Here is a 15,959-nt window from a genome sequence, read left to right as displayed (position 1 = left end):
CTTCTCCTCTTTTTCTTTTTCCCTCCCCAAAGCCCCAGTACACAGTTGTATCTTCTGGTTGTAATTCCTTCTAGTTCTTCTACATGAGCCGCTGCCACAGCATGGAAACTGACAGACGAGTGGTGTGGTCCATGCCCGGGAACTGAACCCACGCTGCTGAAGCAGAGCACGTAGAACTTAAAGTACTAGGGCATCAGGGCTGGCTCCAAAAGTAATTCTTTATTTGATTTAAACTATATCTTCCTCCAGAGTCCTACCCACTGGGTTGTAGGAAGAAAAACAACAAAACTGTTAAGCCACTCCTCTAAATGCAAATGGATAGTATGATTCAAACAACCCCTTTCTGTATTTCTCATGATATCTCAAGTGGCATGCTGGGTGGGACAGTTCTTCCTAGAGCTCTGCAGACACTTAGCACCCCTTGCCCCCTCCTCATCCCTACCTCCTTCTTCTGCAAAATACCAGTAGCAGCCTTTTTTGGCAAAGTGACAACCTTAACAGTCCTTATACATTTTAAGATATAGCGCAGGTTAGTACTGCCCTTCTCCCCTGAAAAAAAAAACACCTAAGTAATGCTCAAGCATTTAAGTAAATCTTCTAGCATGCCAGATCCATCCTACCTCACCTCCTCTCCAAGATGGCATCTGGGCTTTATAGGAAAAGGGATTAGTGAGGACCCTTAAATCAATGCAGTGTTCCCAGATCCTCTGATCTCCAAGGCAATAGTCTTTACTCAGCTGGCTGGTCTTCACAGCTAAAGTCAACAGCTAGTGTCATTCATGAGCTGGTCTCCACATATAAAGTCAACCCTTGTTGATACATGATTAAATGAGAATTATTCTGAAATGCGACACTTCAGGTAGGACCTTGTTGCACAATTGATTTGTCCAATTATACCCTAGTAAAAAAGGAGGAAATATTCTTATTGATAAAAAGTTATATTGCTTTGAAAATAAGAAGACTCAGTAAAAATATATGTTCTCAATTCTTAGGTGTCAATGAGAATCAGATCCCAAAGGCAGAGTCCACTAAATTGAAGATCTGAAGCAGCTTCAGAAGAAAAAGAAAGGGTTCTCTCATATATCTTTGAAAAATAGAACAGTAAAATAATGCCAAAAATATTCTGAATAAATGACCATATTAAAATTTCCCTCATTAGTTTATTAAGTCCACTGTAATTAATTCTTATTTCACTAGGCCTTGGATCAAGCAGTTAGCCTTGATGAAGTACGTCTGCTTTTGGACAGAAAAGAGTCCTGGAAATCGTGACTTGGTCTACTGGTACAGTCTAAAAGTTTCCTAAGCAATGTTACTTTGGAAGATTATACCCAAGATGGTGTTCTTTGAAATACTCATAGCACAGAGTACCTAGTGCAGTCTTATCCATAGGGCTCTGAGACTGTTTTTTTGTTGAAGACACAATCACTAGCCCGTTGCCTAAACTAGAGCCTCAGGCAAACTTCAGAGAGAAACAGAAACCTGTTTAATAATGAAACTAAATTTCTGTGGTCAATTTATTACAGTACCAATAATATCAGAATGGCATACCAATCAAATCTAATTATTTCTAGCATCTCTCCAGTGCCAGTACTTACTGTGGCAGATATAGAAACGCACCCTTCAGATGTTCAGATCTCTCTTCAAGAAAGCACTTGTGGCCGTCAGCTATTAACTCCTTCAGGTTGGTCTGAGCTTTTGAGTGCAGGTCATGCTCTCCATGGGGTGGCCCCAGTCAATGACCAAGCAAGACATGCTACAAAGGCATAGACTTTCAGCCAAGAGTCTTCTAATAGGTCATCCTCACTCTGGACCTCTCTGTTGGGCTTTCAGAGACTTTTGTCAGATCTGCATCGTGGGCTGTTCACTCTTCCTGCTCAACCTTGCTTCCTGCTCAACCTTGCTTCCTGCCTTTTCCTTTCACAGGTGTTACTCCCCATAAACCGTTTATACTCCTGTCTCCAACTCAGCGTCCACTTCTCAGAGGACCCAACTAACACAGCGGTACCAGGAATGACCCCAAAAAGCAAATGGTAAGTTGGGATTTTGAGACTGGATCTCTCACTGCCTGACTGTTGAAGGATTCATATACCCATCCCATTCCAGGTGGTATATGGGGTAAAATTAGTCCTTGGCACAATATGGCAGTGCAATTACTAAAACTTTTCACTGGTAGAGAGCACTGGAACATAGTACTAGCTAGGAAGAGTTCACCAACTTTGGGGCGCTCTCTGGGAATATAGGATCAAACACTCTGGAAAGGATCCAAGTGGGTGGAGCAAATTTGCTGCTAGGGTGACTACTAGACACCTGGAGAAAGTGATGCTTCATGCTGAGGAAAATGAAATGCCTGAACTGCCATAGCTGATCCTGGAGAAAGGAAATAAAAAGGCCAGGAAAGTGGACATGCTGGAGTGAATATATTATGGAGGACACAAAACCTACCAGAAAATTATTTTCCAGAGGAGGCCCCAGAGGACATATCATTCCCCAAGGCCAACAGGAATGTGCTAGTAAGAGGGGCACCAGCATCACAAAGATGTCCAGTGCTGGCTCCTCTTTATAGGTCAGGGCTGACTATAGGAGAGGCTGCCATGGAACTTGGCTCATTAATAGCAGTGAGAATACTGGGGCCTCGAAGCAATAGAGGCTGAGGCAAAACTCAACCCTCAGAAGCTAGGGGATCACAATTATCATAGTGACCAGAATGTTGGAGCAGCAGCTAAAAGGGAGTTGTGACAATGGTTAATAGAACATGGTGTCACTAGGGCAAAATATATGGGCAACCAATGAGAGTGTTGCTTAACATACATAATTAAAAGAAAGAATGAATGAGCAGGAAGCTGAGAGCGGTTGCTCCAATAAAAAGTCACAATCTCTTGCCCAGTTCCTGGACCTGTACCAGTTTTCAAACCAGTGACTAAAGATTCAGCTGGGTCTCAGGAAGAAGCACCCTGCAACACCATGTCAAGCACGGATTGTAACGATTCCCCTGGTCCTTCCCCAAAGGGACTCACTTACACTTATCTGAATGACTGTACACTGGAGAAAGAGGAGTAACCACATATTTTGAGGACTATTAGATACAGGGTCACAGCTGAGACTGATACTTGAAGATCTGAAACAACATCATGTCTCTCCTATTGGAATGGAGGCATATGGAGGCCAGGTAATAAAGAAACAGAGTTACGGCCAGAGTCTGGCTCACAATGGGTCCACTGGGTTCACAGATCAACTCAGTGGTCATTTACCCAGTCCCAAGTGTATAATTGGATCTGACTTCACAGATGGAGTACCTTGGCCCATGGAGTAAGAGCTATCATAGTGGGGGAAGGCCAAGCAGATGTCTTTGAAACTCCTCCTGGCTGAGAGAGTAAATCTAAAACAATATCACAATGCCAGGGAAATGGTGGAGATTAATGATACCCTTAAGGACATAAAGGATGTAGGAGTAATACTTCCCATCACATCTCCATTTAATTTGACAGTCTGGCTTCTGCAGAAAGCGAATTAGCAGAATGATTGCAGGCTACTGCAAGTTCAACCAAGTAGCAGCCCCAATTACAGCTTCCATGCCAAGGATAGTATTATTCCTAAAGCAGGATAATATGGCCTCAAGTGCTTGGTATGTGACCACTGATTTGGAGAATGCATTCTTTTCTATCCAGTCAAGAAAGACAATTAGAAATTGTTAACATCCACATGAAATAAACTGACAACAATAGGCATTGACACTTTTGCCCCAGGACTATGTTAACTCTTCTATCTCTTTCATAATATAGTCCAAAGAGATCTAGATCATCTGGAAATTCTGTAGAACATCATATAGATCCATTATACCAATGACATCATGCATGAGGTTGAGTGAGAGGTGGTTGAGCAAGAGGTGGCTAGCATGCTGGAGGTTTGTCCTCCAGAGAGTGGGAAATGAACCCTATGAAGGATCAGAGACATGTCCCTTCATTAAAGGTTTTAAGGGCCCAGTGTTCTAGGGAGTGCTAGAGCATCCTCTTCAAAGTAAAAGACAAATTGCTGCCTCTTGCATCCCCGAAAAGAAAGAAGAAAGCACAGTGCCTTGGAGGCTGCCTTGGGTTCTGTAAGCAATATACTCCACACCTAGGAATATATTTCTGGCCCATATACCAGATGACATAAAAAGCTGCCAGCTTTGCCACCTGGCACAACAAAGGGCTCTGCAGCAGGTCTGAGTGTGGCGCAAGCAGCCTTGCTTGACACTTGGGCTAATGGATCCAGCAGATCCTATGGTGTTAGAGGTGTCAGTTTTGGAAGAAGATGCAGTATGGAGTTTATAGAAGTCTTAGAAGGAGAATTACAGCTCAGGCTCCTGGGGTGCTGGATCAAGGTTGCACAACTTTTGAAAAACAGCTCTTGGCATCCTCCTGGTAAGGAGAGAATGCTTGACCATGGGGACACTAAGTGATACAAAATGAAATGTGTCTCGTTGAACCTACCATGTCATAACTTCGGAGGGGGCCCAGTCACAATTCATCGTAAAATGAAAATATTACATTTGGGATGAAGCACAAAGAAGACCAGAGGGTACAAATAATCTACATGAGCAGATAGTGCAGACCTTGATGTCACCCATCACAGTTTCATCAATACCCCTCTCTCAGCTCACACTGATGGCCGTAGTAAGGGGTGGGGTCTCAAACAACAAGCTGAAGGAAGAAAAATGGCCAAGCTTAGTTTACAGATGGGTTGGCTAAGAACGTGGATGAAAGCTGAAACTGGACAGCAGCTACATCAAAGCCTCACTCAGGAACAGCCATGAAGACAGAGGAGAGGGACAAGCTTTCTAATGGGCAGAGTTTTGGGCGGTGCCCAAAACTGTGGTCATCCACTTTGTGTGGAAGGAAAAGTGGCCTAACTTTAGAATATAAACCAGCTAACAGGCAATGGCAATAGCCTGGCTGGTTAGTCAGGTGTCTGAAAAGAAAGAGATTGCAGACAAGGAGGTCTTAGAGGGTTAGAGGAATGCAGATGCACATATCAGTGTGGGCAAAAAGTGTGAAGATCTTTTTATCACACATCAGTGTCCACCAGAAAGTATACATTATGAAAGAAGCACTAAACAACTACGTAGACCAAATCACTCAGCTAGCTGACGTTAGCCTGTCTTTGTTAGTGGCCACCCCAGTGCTGGCACAATGGACAAATGAAAAAAGTGGCCATGCTGACAAAAATGGAGTCTGTGCATGGGTCCATCAGCATGGAGCCCACTTACCACAGCTGGCCTACCTACTGCCTCATCTGAAAATTCAACCTGACAGCAAGAGAGACCAATGTTGAGCTCCCAATACGTCATCACTCCTTTAGGAGATCAAGTTGCTATTTGGTGGCAAGTTGACTACATTGGGACCTTTCCACCCTGGAAGGGGCAACAGTTCCATCAATGGGAATAGATTACTTATTTTGGGTATGTATTTGCATTTTATACCCGCCAGTCTCCATCCAGCACCACTATCTGGGGACTTACACAATGCCTGATCCACAGGCACGGAATACAACACGGTATAACATCCAATCAGGGAAATCACTTCACAGCAAAGGTGGTGCAGGAGGGCGCCCATGACCATGAGTTCCACTGGTTGTACCACATGCTGCATGTCCCAGAGGCCGGTGGCCTAAGAGAGCACTGGAATGGCCTGCTGAGGGTGAAGTTCAAGCACTTGCTATGACACAATACTCCGCTAGGATGAGGTGCTGTTCCCCAGGATGCAGTAGACCTTGATACGGCTCAGGGTCCCCAATAGGAACAACACATGGGTCCAGGAAAAAATGGGGTAAAACAGGAATAGCATCATTTACCATCATTCCCAACAACCTATTGGGGCACATAGCATTTCCCATTCCTGCAAATCTGAGCTTTGTGGAATTAGAGATCCTAGTCTCCTGAAATGGTATATTCTTGCTAGGGGACACAGCAAGGGTCCTACTGAGCTAACTTTATCTGCTGCCTGGGCATTCAGGACTTCTTGAGTTCAGGGACGAGCAGACAAGAAGAGGAGTCAACATCTTGGCAGGATAAGCTAACTCTAATCATCAGAAGGTAGGCTTGATGTTACAAAATGATAGCAAATAAGAATATATGTGGTACTTGAATGATCCACTTGGGCACCTCTCCCTTACTCAACAGTGACTGTAAACGGACAAGTGCAGCAACACCTGCCTGAAAAGGAGATTATTACTAGGGGCTCAAATTTTCAGGAATTAAGGTTTTCACACCACCAGTTTAATTATGAAGACCAGCAGAGGTGGTAGCTGAGAGTGAGGGGAATTCAGAATGAATAGTAGAGAGAGGCAATGAATGCAGTTGTGGTTCAGGACCAACTGCAAAGATGGGGACTGTAGTTTGTCCCACTAACTTCTCTCTTCTAAGTTTCTCTTCAGGAAGAGAGGCCACCGGAACCCTGAATGAGTACAGACAGTGGATCTACATGGTACAAGGGGTCCACTGTGACAAACACACAGATGTGCTGCTCAGATACCTCTTCATCAACAGGCTGTTTGCCCAGCTGTGAGGAGTGTGGTTAGGTGACAACCTTCAACTGTTAACACTTTCAAGTCCACTTCAGCTTTTGAGTCAAGGCCACACTCTTCTTGGGAAGGTTCTAGCTAATGACTGAGCAAGGCCATGTTACAAGGGCCTAGCTATTTTATCTCAGTATGAGACTCTTCATCTTTGCTCTAGAGCTACTCCTAGCCCATCCAGTTTCCTCCCTTTTCCTTTCACCTTTTTACTGTCTTAGCTCTAGCTCACTGTTTGCTTTCTGGAGGTCCCAAATGGCAAACCTCATCTTTTCCAGCAACATCCAGCTCCTCTAGGTCCTCTAACTTTATTTCTATTGATAATTGTAGAGGTGGTATTGTGCATTTTTCAGATATGCATACAAATGTTTACCAGATTCACCTCCTGTGCCCTGTATTGGTACAACTGCAATCTATGCAGTGTCTATTCCTATAGAACAGATCAAGAAATGAGCACACAGTGTGAAGTAACCTGCCAGAGGTCAATCGTCCATGAGTACGTCATAGATTCCCAAGTTAAAAAGTAGTCCAGCTCCAGTGTCTTTATCTGTAATCATTACACTCTTCTGTCACTAGGAAAAGGTTGGTAGCACCAGCACCCTAAAATTGTAATAGAGAAGTGTTTGGAGAAACCAGGCCTGGTGTATACAAGGTTGGGGAACATAAAGATACAGTTGTTTTAGGAGAAAATAGTTCCCAAAACAGTAACAAGTAGTATAAATTTTAGGTTTTGTTACTATTGAAAACTAAAGCTTAAGAAAACACTTTCATTGATTAACTCTGATCTCAGTACAGACTGCTATTTCCAAGCCAGTCAGGCAATCTCCTTATCCTCATGATGTCTCGCCAGCTGGATCTTAACCTAAAACAGGCATCATCATCTCTACAGAATTAGCGTCTCGTCATTACTTCACTCCAATATTCTCCCATTCATGCACTTGTGCTTGAAATCTCCGAAATTAGTAGGCACTTCACCTTCGGTAACATTTTTGCTTATATAGATTCTTGGTCTAACTATTGTAAAAAGTCCGAAAAAGGTGTCTGTTCTTCCTAAAATTTTTAAGGAAAAGTGACTACTAAGGTCTACTTTCTTGCAAACTATAGAGAAGTAGTTTTAGATTAAAGTAAATTGCGTTAAACGCTAATCACTACCAGGTTTCCGGCGAGCCGCCTGGATACACGCTCCGCCGCTTGTCCAGAAGAACTACAATTCCCGAGGTACATTGCGGCGTTCTCAGCCTACAACTACAACTGCTTACGTCATCTCCGTCCTCACAGTCGGTGCATGCTGGACTCTGTAGTTCGTATCGACTTATCTTTCGTCGCCGTCTTGGAAAGGAGAAAGTGTGGACGGATCGACTGCTATGAATCTGGTATTACGATATGGTATTTAAAAATAAATTAATAAGATAATGTATCAAAGCCAATTTAGCGTCAGGTTTTTATGTATTTCACGTTCCGCCTTCCTCCTACTGCCGGGCCCGGAAAGGGGAAGTGACGTGCTTCCGGTGTAATGGCGGTGCGGTGGCGCTCCAGGTAATTACCGAACTCCGTAGACTCGCGGCAGGCAGCGAACCAGAGTGGGGGTGGCGGGTTGCCGGACCGGGTGGGAAGTGAAAGGGGCCAAGGAGTGGGTACGGGCTCGCTGATATGGCCCTGGGCAGCGCCGCGGTGCGCGAGGCTCTCCTCCCGCCGCGCGCCGGCCCGCGGGGTTGGAGTGAGAGCCGGTCGGGCGGAGGAGTCCGAGCGGTGGGGAGGCGACGCTGAACTCTCTTCCCGCCTGCGCGGACAGATAGCTTCCTAGTGAGGTTCCTGGGGCTGTCTCGACACAGTGTCGTTGTTGCTTGAATCCAGCACCGATCCTTTCTGCGTTCGTGTGCGGTGTGTTTCGGGCGCGGATCGCTTAGAGCCTCCACTTGGGCTTCTTAAGGCCCCTTTCTTAGTGCCCGGCCCCAGGTCATGGGAATGGGATTAATGAACTGTAGTTGATTAAAAAATAGTGCAAGTTCCGCTCTTGCGCCTCTTTCCGACATAATATCCTTGTGACTGCTTCTTTAAAATTTCATTAGTCTTTTCTTTTTCATTCATTTGTCCTGTAAATAATGATGCTTCCTAGTGGTTAGTCCTGAGAACTCTTCGTTCCGCATTATGTGTGCTCTTCCTTTGTCATCCTTTGTCCTTCCCTAAATTGATCTGCCTCCAATACGATGGTAACTTACAAACTTGGGTCTTCAGTCTCCACCGCTGTATTGAGCTCCGGATCCTACAATACACTTGCATATAACGGTAATATAATAGTTAATTTCACTGGGTCTAACTGCGAAAACTGCTTTACCAATTTTCACTTAATTCTCACAACAAATCTTTGAGGTAAATAGAGAAGGAAAAAATTGCAGAAAAGCTGTTCCAGAAGCCGGAATTAGGTGATTGAAAGTGCGATAAGAGTTCCCTTTGCCTTTTTCGGTGTCTACAGGCTAGAAATAGATAAACAAGAAGACTTGGGCTTCAGAAGGGAAGTTAACCTGCCTTTCCCTTTTCTATATTTAAATTTGGTTTGTTTTAGGATTGCCTGTGAACTCGGGAGTAAACCCCAATTGTCATCCTACCATGGAAAAGCGAATTTAGAATTGGCATTAAAAGTGTGGTTTTGATCGCAAGAACGTTGCTCAAGGCAGCATCTGTGGGAGGAGACCTGCTTTTGTTGGTGCTGAGTGATGGACCACTAAGGCGAAGATGCCAGTCTTGGTTCAGCACTAAATAAGTCTGTCATTTGGGGCAGGTTACCTAACATCTGTAGTCTCAGCTTCCTCATCTGAAAAATGTGGATAATAGTAATACCTACCTACCTACCTGGGTTGTTTTGAGGATGAAGAAAAATACATATAAGGCACTGTGCACGGTGCCTGGCATACAGCGTTAGCTATTATATTATTGTTACTACTGCGAAAGAGTTGATGAATTCTCTCTGAGTCTCAGTTCTTGTTCTTTGGTTCTGAATGTTGCCCTTCCACTTTTAAGTGCCCATGCCGCCTTCATGGAGCCTTTCCCACCTCATTTGGCTGGGGCCCTGAGACTTCAGAGGCTGAGAACGTTGATCCGATACCCTGGTCCAGTGGTTCTGCAAATCTAGTGTCCTGAATCAGCAGCACCAATGTCTCCATGGAACTTGTTAGCAATGTAAATTATTGGGCTCCACCCCAGGCCTGTTGAATCAGAAACTGGGGAATGGGGTGCCTATGAGTTTCTTTTTTACCAAACCATCCACGTGATTCTCATGCCAGTTAGTTTGAGAGCCACTGTTCTAGCCCATCCCCTTCTGATCTACTGTGGTTCACTCCCACCCCCAGGATCAGGTTTGCTGTTTTCCTTGCTCCAAAATGTTTGATCTTTGGCCAGCCAGTATTTCCTTGTTACTATGCCACCACATCCTTCCCTGCTTTGGATAGTTTACCTCCAATCACTTCTGGAATTCTGACATTTCCTAAACTACTTAACTGTGTTTCCTAAACCAGCCTTTTTAGCTCGATCAGTTTTCCCAGCTGCTGAATTGTTAGAGGTTAACTCTCCTCCCTGATGATTGTACGTTGCCAAGTGATCTGCAGTGGCTGGTTGTACCTGAGACCACCTACGAGAGTACACAGTGATAACATTGGGTATTTATAATGCCCATGCCTTAACTTGAACATTTTCTGTTTATTGCCCACTTGTATTTAGACTAAATTTTGTAGTACCTGGTGTATTCCTTATCTTGGTATAAGTCATCGCTGGCCTAGAGCTAGTTTAAGAATGAAGTGGTTTTTGGTAATATAGCTGATCCTGCTGATGACTTGCAGGGCTTCTTTGTTGCATTTCTCTACTTTTCTGTTTAAGTGTGAGACTCCTAGCATGGGAGGGTGGTGGAACAAAGCATATTAGTTTCTCTGGAGTATTAGTTTCAGCATACTTCCAGACTTGCTAAACCTGTAGCCTAAATATCTTATCTCAGTATATACATTTCCCAAGTGGACATTGGAAGAGACATTTCAATGCCTACAACAAAGTGCACACTTTCAAAGCATTTTTTTAAAAAAATAGTGTATCAGGAGAGGAAGCAATAGATTAAAGCAGGCCTTTGCTATTATAGTCAAGGTAATAAATCTTTCCCAGTGAACACATACCAACAAGGTGGTATGGGCTGCCTTGGCCTGGGGACATAAAGGTTCCTGTGATTATAGAATAGGTTAGCTAATGGGAGGGAGAGACCCAGTGGAGATTCATTTTTAACCTGACTTTAAGCCTAATTCATAAATGGATCAGGCTAGACAGAGTTCAGCACTTCCACATGAAAAGTTATCCTGTGAGTCCTTCCCTGATAGTTAAGGTCAGCTTTATTCTAGACCTGGTGACAGGAGCCTCTGTAGTGGAATGTAGTGCTGTGTGTCCAGGGGCTACTTCATAAATTTTTCTGTGGAGTCCAATACCTCCAAGTGTCTTTAAAACAGAATGTGGTTCACTAAGTGGCTAAGGAACTGGTATTTTTTTCATCTCAATAGGGAGGTTAGTTCAAACTGCTCTCCAGGTTAACCTGGGGTGAAGACGGATGGGGAATGTCACCTGATAGTGCTGTCTTGATACAATTGGTGACAAACAGCTTGCTGGTTCCTAGAAGTAGGAGTTGATAGGTAGGACGAGGCTGCCTTGGTAAGGAAGTCATCAGAATATCATTATAGGGAGTTCTATGGAGGAAGAAAAAGGAATAATTATCAAAAGTCCACACACACCCTTTTTAATTTAGTTTTGGGAATAGGAACCTAATAAGTGGCAGGAACTGTCCTGGGTTCTGGATATATAGCAGTGACCAAGAACTTAAAGGATCCAGTGTTTTCATCCCAGGTCTTCCAGGTTTTAGCTTCATGCATCCCTCATGTTCCATCTCATTTCTGTTCAATCTTCTGTATGTACCCTTTACTCAAACAACTTAGAGTCCCCCAGATTCTTTTATGTCTTTGAGCCTTTACATATGTTGATCTCATTGCCTGAATGACCTTTTCCCCCTTTACATGTGGGAAATGACCTTTCTCTCCTTCCCTACGTGTCCTTCAGAATTCAGCTTCCACCTGTTTCTTTCTGTATGTCCCAGACCCACTTAGTTGCACCTCTTTTCCACTAGTGTTGTTTTGATAACATTACTGTAGCACTTAGACTTTTCTTCTCTACCTGAGGATGGGAACTTCACCTCTCAGACCTCAATGCCTTGTGTGCAGGTTAACATGTATATCACCCCACCATACACAGACACTGCCTTTAACCTTCTATCCTTAATTTGTTTCCAAAGAATAGGGAGTAAAGTAAAAAAGTAGAAAAAGACTGTGACCATTCTGCTCTTTCTCTTAACCTCCCACTTCCTCATTTTCTCTGTAAGTGCTTTTCTGAACCACTGTTTAATATGAGTATCAGTATGGTTCCAGCCTCATCATTTTTTAGTTCTGTTTTCCTGTACAAAATTTTTCAATTTTTATAACCTCACAAAGGAGATTTCTGCACAAATACAAACTTGAAGACAGAATGTAGGAGGAAGCATTCAGCGGGTGATTAGAAGCACTGGAGCTATTTCTTTACCACAAGGCATGTATTAAGTGGTGAGGGTTATGGTATCAGTTTGAAATTTAAGGTTTTGTTTTCTCTTTATTGTGAAATTTGTCGTTATAAATTTAGCTTAATCACTAGACCAAGAAAACTCATAATATTTGTTCAATGAATGAAATGCTGGGTTTGGTGACAAAAGTTAAATCCTGTTACCAGGCATCTGAGCTGTGAACCAAGGAATGTATGGGGAAGCTAAGGCAAGATGAGGTGGGCCTAGGAGGGTTTAAGTACAAGTGATTAAGGGTGTAGTAACAGCAGAGATGTCCCTTAGGATTTGTTTCTGTTCAGTAACTACAGGGACTGCTACTGAAGAACTGTTCTATTAAAGAATAATGTATGGAGACAGATTGTTGATACAGTAGGCATTGAGACAAAATTTCCATTTAAAAACTTAAAAGAAGGAAATTTGGAAAAGTATAGAATAGTATTGAATATAACATAGTGGGATGTGCTTTTAATTTGAAGGCCTGGGTTTCCCTGTGGGCAAGTTTGCAGATATGTAAAGGATCCTTTTGCCCTGCGTGGGTGGAATACAATGGAACGCTGCTAGTTAGTGTTATACATATGTAATTTATATTTTTAGAGCAAGTTGGGAAAGTTCTTATAGCCTAGAGATAAAGACCTGAGAAATCTTGCTAGAGAGGGCAGAAACAATTTGCAGCCTTCTAAAATGAAACTAAGTCTTTTTATGGGATCTTCCCTAAACGGACCCTTCCCTCTACCTTCTATATACAAGAGCAGAGAGAATGGGGGAGAAAAGCAGGGACAGATTTGATTCTACCTCTGTTAACTGAGAAGGTAGAATCTATAGATTTGGTAACTGACTGGGAATGAGGAAAAGGAAATTGCCACTTGGCGAGCTTTGTAGGTAATATCTTAGAGGAAGAGCTGGTTTGAGGTGGGATGGAGGAAATGATGAGTTCCAATTTGGACTTTTCCTGAAAGGGGTAAGAGTGTTTTGGTCCTTTTATTTTCTTGAAATTGTGAACCCATGATGAAATCAAATTACAACATCGTTGTTCCTTATATGGCATATCATGGGGCAAATTTCTCACCAGTATATATATATCCAAAAAACAGCAAGAAAAAAATAAGAAAGCAGTTTTCTTAAACAAAAGAGTACAGATAGGGAAAGGCCATAGCACTCTTGTCATTAATGCTTAAGAACTGTGGCCAGTCTGTTATTCCTGTCTGGTCCCTGAGAAGGACAATCACTGTTTGGAAGGGTCAGGGGCTGCTTGCGTTCTGTTTGGGGATTTTCCTGAGGATCCCATTACCACCTCCCTCCATTACATTTTTGCATTTAGAACGGATTTAAACTAGTTTTTATTTTGAATACTGTTTAGTATTATGATTTTCCCCACTGGGCAACTAAAGTTGTTTGGTTTTTTTTCACTCTGTTACAATGTTTGAGGTTTACCAAGCCTGCTGTTACCAGGTAGAATGCAGAAGAACAAACTAAAGGGAATCCACTTTGTTGACTCTCTTTTAACAATTTCGTGATACTGTGTTTCGGTGAGTTCCTCCAACATGGGTTGAGGACACCTAAGGGGCCAATGGTGGAAATGTTCTATTGAAATAATCGAGAAAGCAGTGTATTTCAGCCATTAGTTGAATATTTTCTCATTTTCTGAATTTTTGAGATAATTGCAGAATTTACAGTTTCATAGTTTCCAGTTAATAGTCTACAGTGCTTCTTTCAAATGTTATTCAATATTTTGTTTTCTGATGCTTGCTGAAAGTGATGGAAAAATCATCATTTTTAAACTACATCTCTTTATTATAAAATATTCTCCTTGCTCGGGAGAGCAGGTGTGGTTTTGCTGAGTTGCTTACTTGTGACAAGGAGAGAGAAATTTAATAATTGTAAAATCCACATAGTGATGCTAAGAAGAGCAACGAGAGCCATAAACTCTAGATAAATTGCTCTCATTGCAGGAATTTCCAATTAGTCTAAGTATCAAGCACGCACATGTTGAACTCTCAGAATTTCCCTACAGGCATATTCTGTATAAATCTGGACGATGGGAATACTTTATGCATTTTTTTTAGAACTGCAATAGCAATCTACTTTACAATATTGTCCATTTCACACTTACATTTTGGCACTTGAAAATGTAACAGATTGTAGTTGATTGCCAGAAAATTATTTGGTGATGATGGTTGAAGGGTGGAAGGGGGAAAGATGACACTGATCAGAAAGAAAACTCATTAAATTTAAGTAAGTAAGGTAATTTGAAATAAAATACATAAAAAATTGCTCTGTGTGTGTGTGTGTGTGTGTGTATGTGTAGGTAGGTTGAAAACAGAAACTAGGTTTAAGACCCAAGAAGGATAGCCAAGGAGTATGCTAAATGTTGCACAATAGAGTCAGGTGATTTATTTGCTCCTGTTGTACCTGGTCACAGTGAATTCTAGGTATGCTAATTAAATAAAGGAATCCTTAAAATTATTATGCATGTTTAAAAAGAAGTAGGGCCTCATTATATTAACATCAAAATCTTTGCTATCTGAAACTTTAGAAGAACGAATCCGTTTAGGATAGGAAAATTTTCTGGACAGTAGAGACTGTGTCTGTTTACATTTTATAATCTACCAATTTGGCATCAGTTTATTAATGTTGGCATTTTCATTGGGATGCAGTGTCAGATGGTTTTGGTATCAGATAAACCCTTTGAATTTTAGCTCTGCCATTTACTGGCAATAATTTATTTGGACACATTGCTTCAATTCTTTTTACCTGAGTTCTCCCATTGAAAAGTAAGCCTAAAAAATCACTACAGCAGGGAAATTATGAGGGTTAAATGAGAATATATAAATGAAGTACCTAGTATAGTGTCTTTGTGGCTGCAATAATTTATTATTTACTGTTGTTATTGTTATCTTACTCTAAACTACACATTTCTGACTTCTAAAACAGGAAATGTAGTTAATTAGTTTATCTCTGGATCTCAGGAACATGATTGTGTCGGGGGAAGAGGGAGAATCTCCCTCTGCCCTTTCCCTTAAGGTTCTTCTGGCTGGCCAAATAATCAACAAGACAGGTTAGCAGGAGAAAATAATACCAAGTTTAATAACATGTATACATGGGAGAAAGCAGGGACACTGCGTTTCTCAACACAGTAGCAGAAATTCTCGTCTTAAATATCATTTTCAGCCAATGACAAAGGAGGATTTGGGGGTGGGGGGAGTCAGTTACAGGAGATTACCACTAAAGCACAGTAAACAAGAGTAAGGTTTATTATACAGCCCCAAGGCCTCATCTTCCACATTGATAAGTTACTAGAAATGAGCTCACCCCCCCCCCTTTTCCCAATATAGAGAGGGAGATACCTTTACAAATGGAGACTTCCCTTGTAAATGATTGTCTGACAACTCCTCGCAGGGCCATCCAAAGAATGTGGCCAGAGAGACAGAACTCCCGATAAGATGGGCTTGTTGGTGCCTTTTCTATTGTAACCTCTATCCTAAATTATCTTTTATAGCAGTCATGATAATAATCCCTTCCTAAAACAGATTTTTTGATTTTAAATTCTTTAGGCAGTTTGGGAGGGGAAACTCAAATATTTTTCCTGAGCTCTCTGAGTCCTTATTGTCTTCAGCTCGAAATAATCTGCATACCAGAGTGGTGCTTCCTGGGGCAGCTTGCCCTGAGCACCATCAATTGTAATGTGCTGTAGAATCTATAGGTGTAGATGGTAAATTAGTTTGTTGCAGAGCGACTGTATATGTTGACAGTCCTCCCATTGGCTGTTTTGAACAGTGATATTAGCCTGCATTCACCA

General features: G+C 42.2%; 1 protein-coding gene across 6 annotated transcripts in view; it reads left to right on the top strand.

Moving 5' to 3' along the window:
* Nucleotides 1–7,903: 7,903 nt before the first annotated feature.
* Nucleotides 7,904–15,959, top strand: part of CWC22 (CWC22 spliceosome associated protein) — a 61,471-nt gene continuing 53,415 nt past the window's right edge. For 2 of the 6 annotated variants that reach the window (XM_087435455.1, XM_087435454.1), the window contains exon 1: nt 7,971–8,085. The gene's annotated coding sequence lies outside the window, so the exon portion shown is untranslated. Of the gene's footprint in view, nt 7,923–7,970; nt 8,086–8,245; nt 8,836–15,959 lie in introns of those variants that run through there. The other 4 variants (XM_087435453.1, XM_087435449.1, XM_087435452.1 and 1 more) reach the window with 3 other exon arrangements.

This window comes from Ceratotherium simum, chromosome 9 (genome assembly GCF_057802395.1).
Source record: "Ceratotherium simum simum isolate JZ-2026a chromosome 9, ASM5780239v1, whole genome shotgun sequence".
NCBI lineage: Eukaryota > Metazoa > Chordata > Mammalia > Perissodactyla > Rhinocerotidae > Ceratotherium > Ceratotherium simum.
The sequence above is the reverse complement of the archived record's forward strand: the minus strand, read 5'-3'. Positions and strand labels throughout refer to the sequence as shown.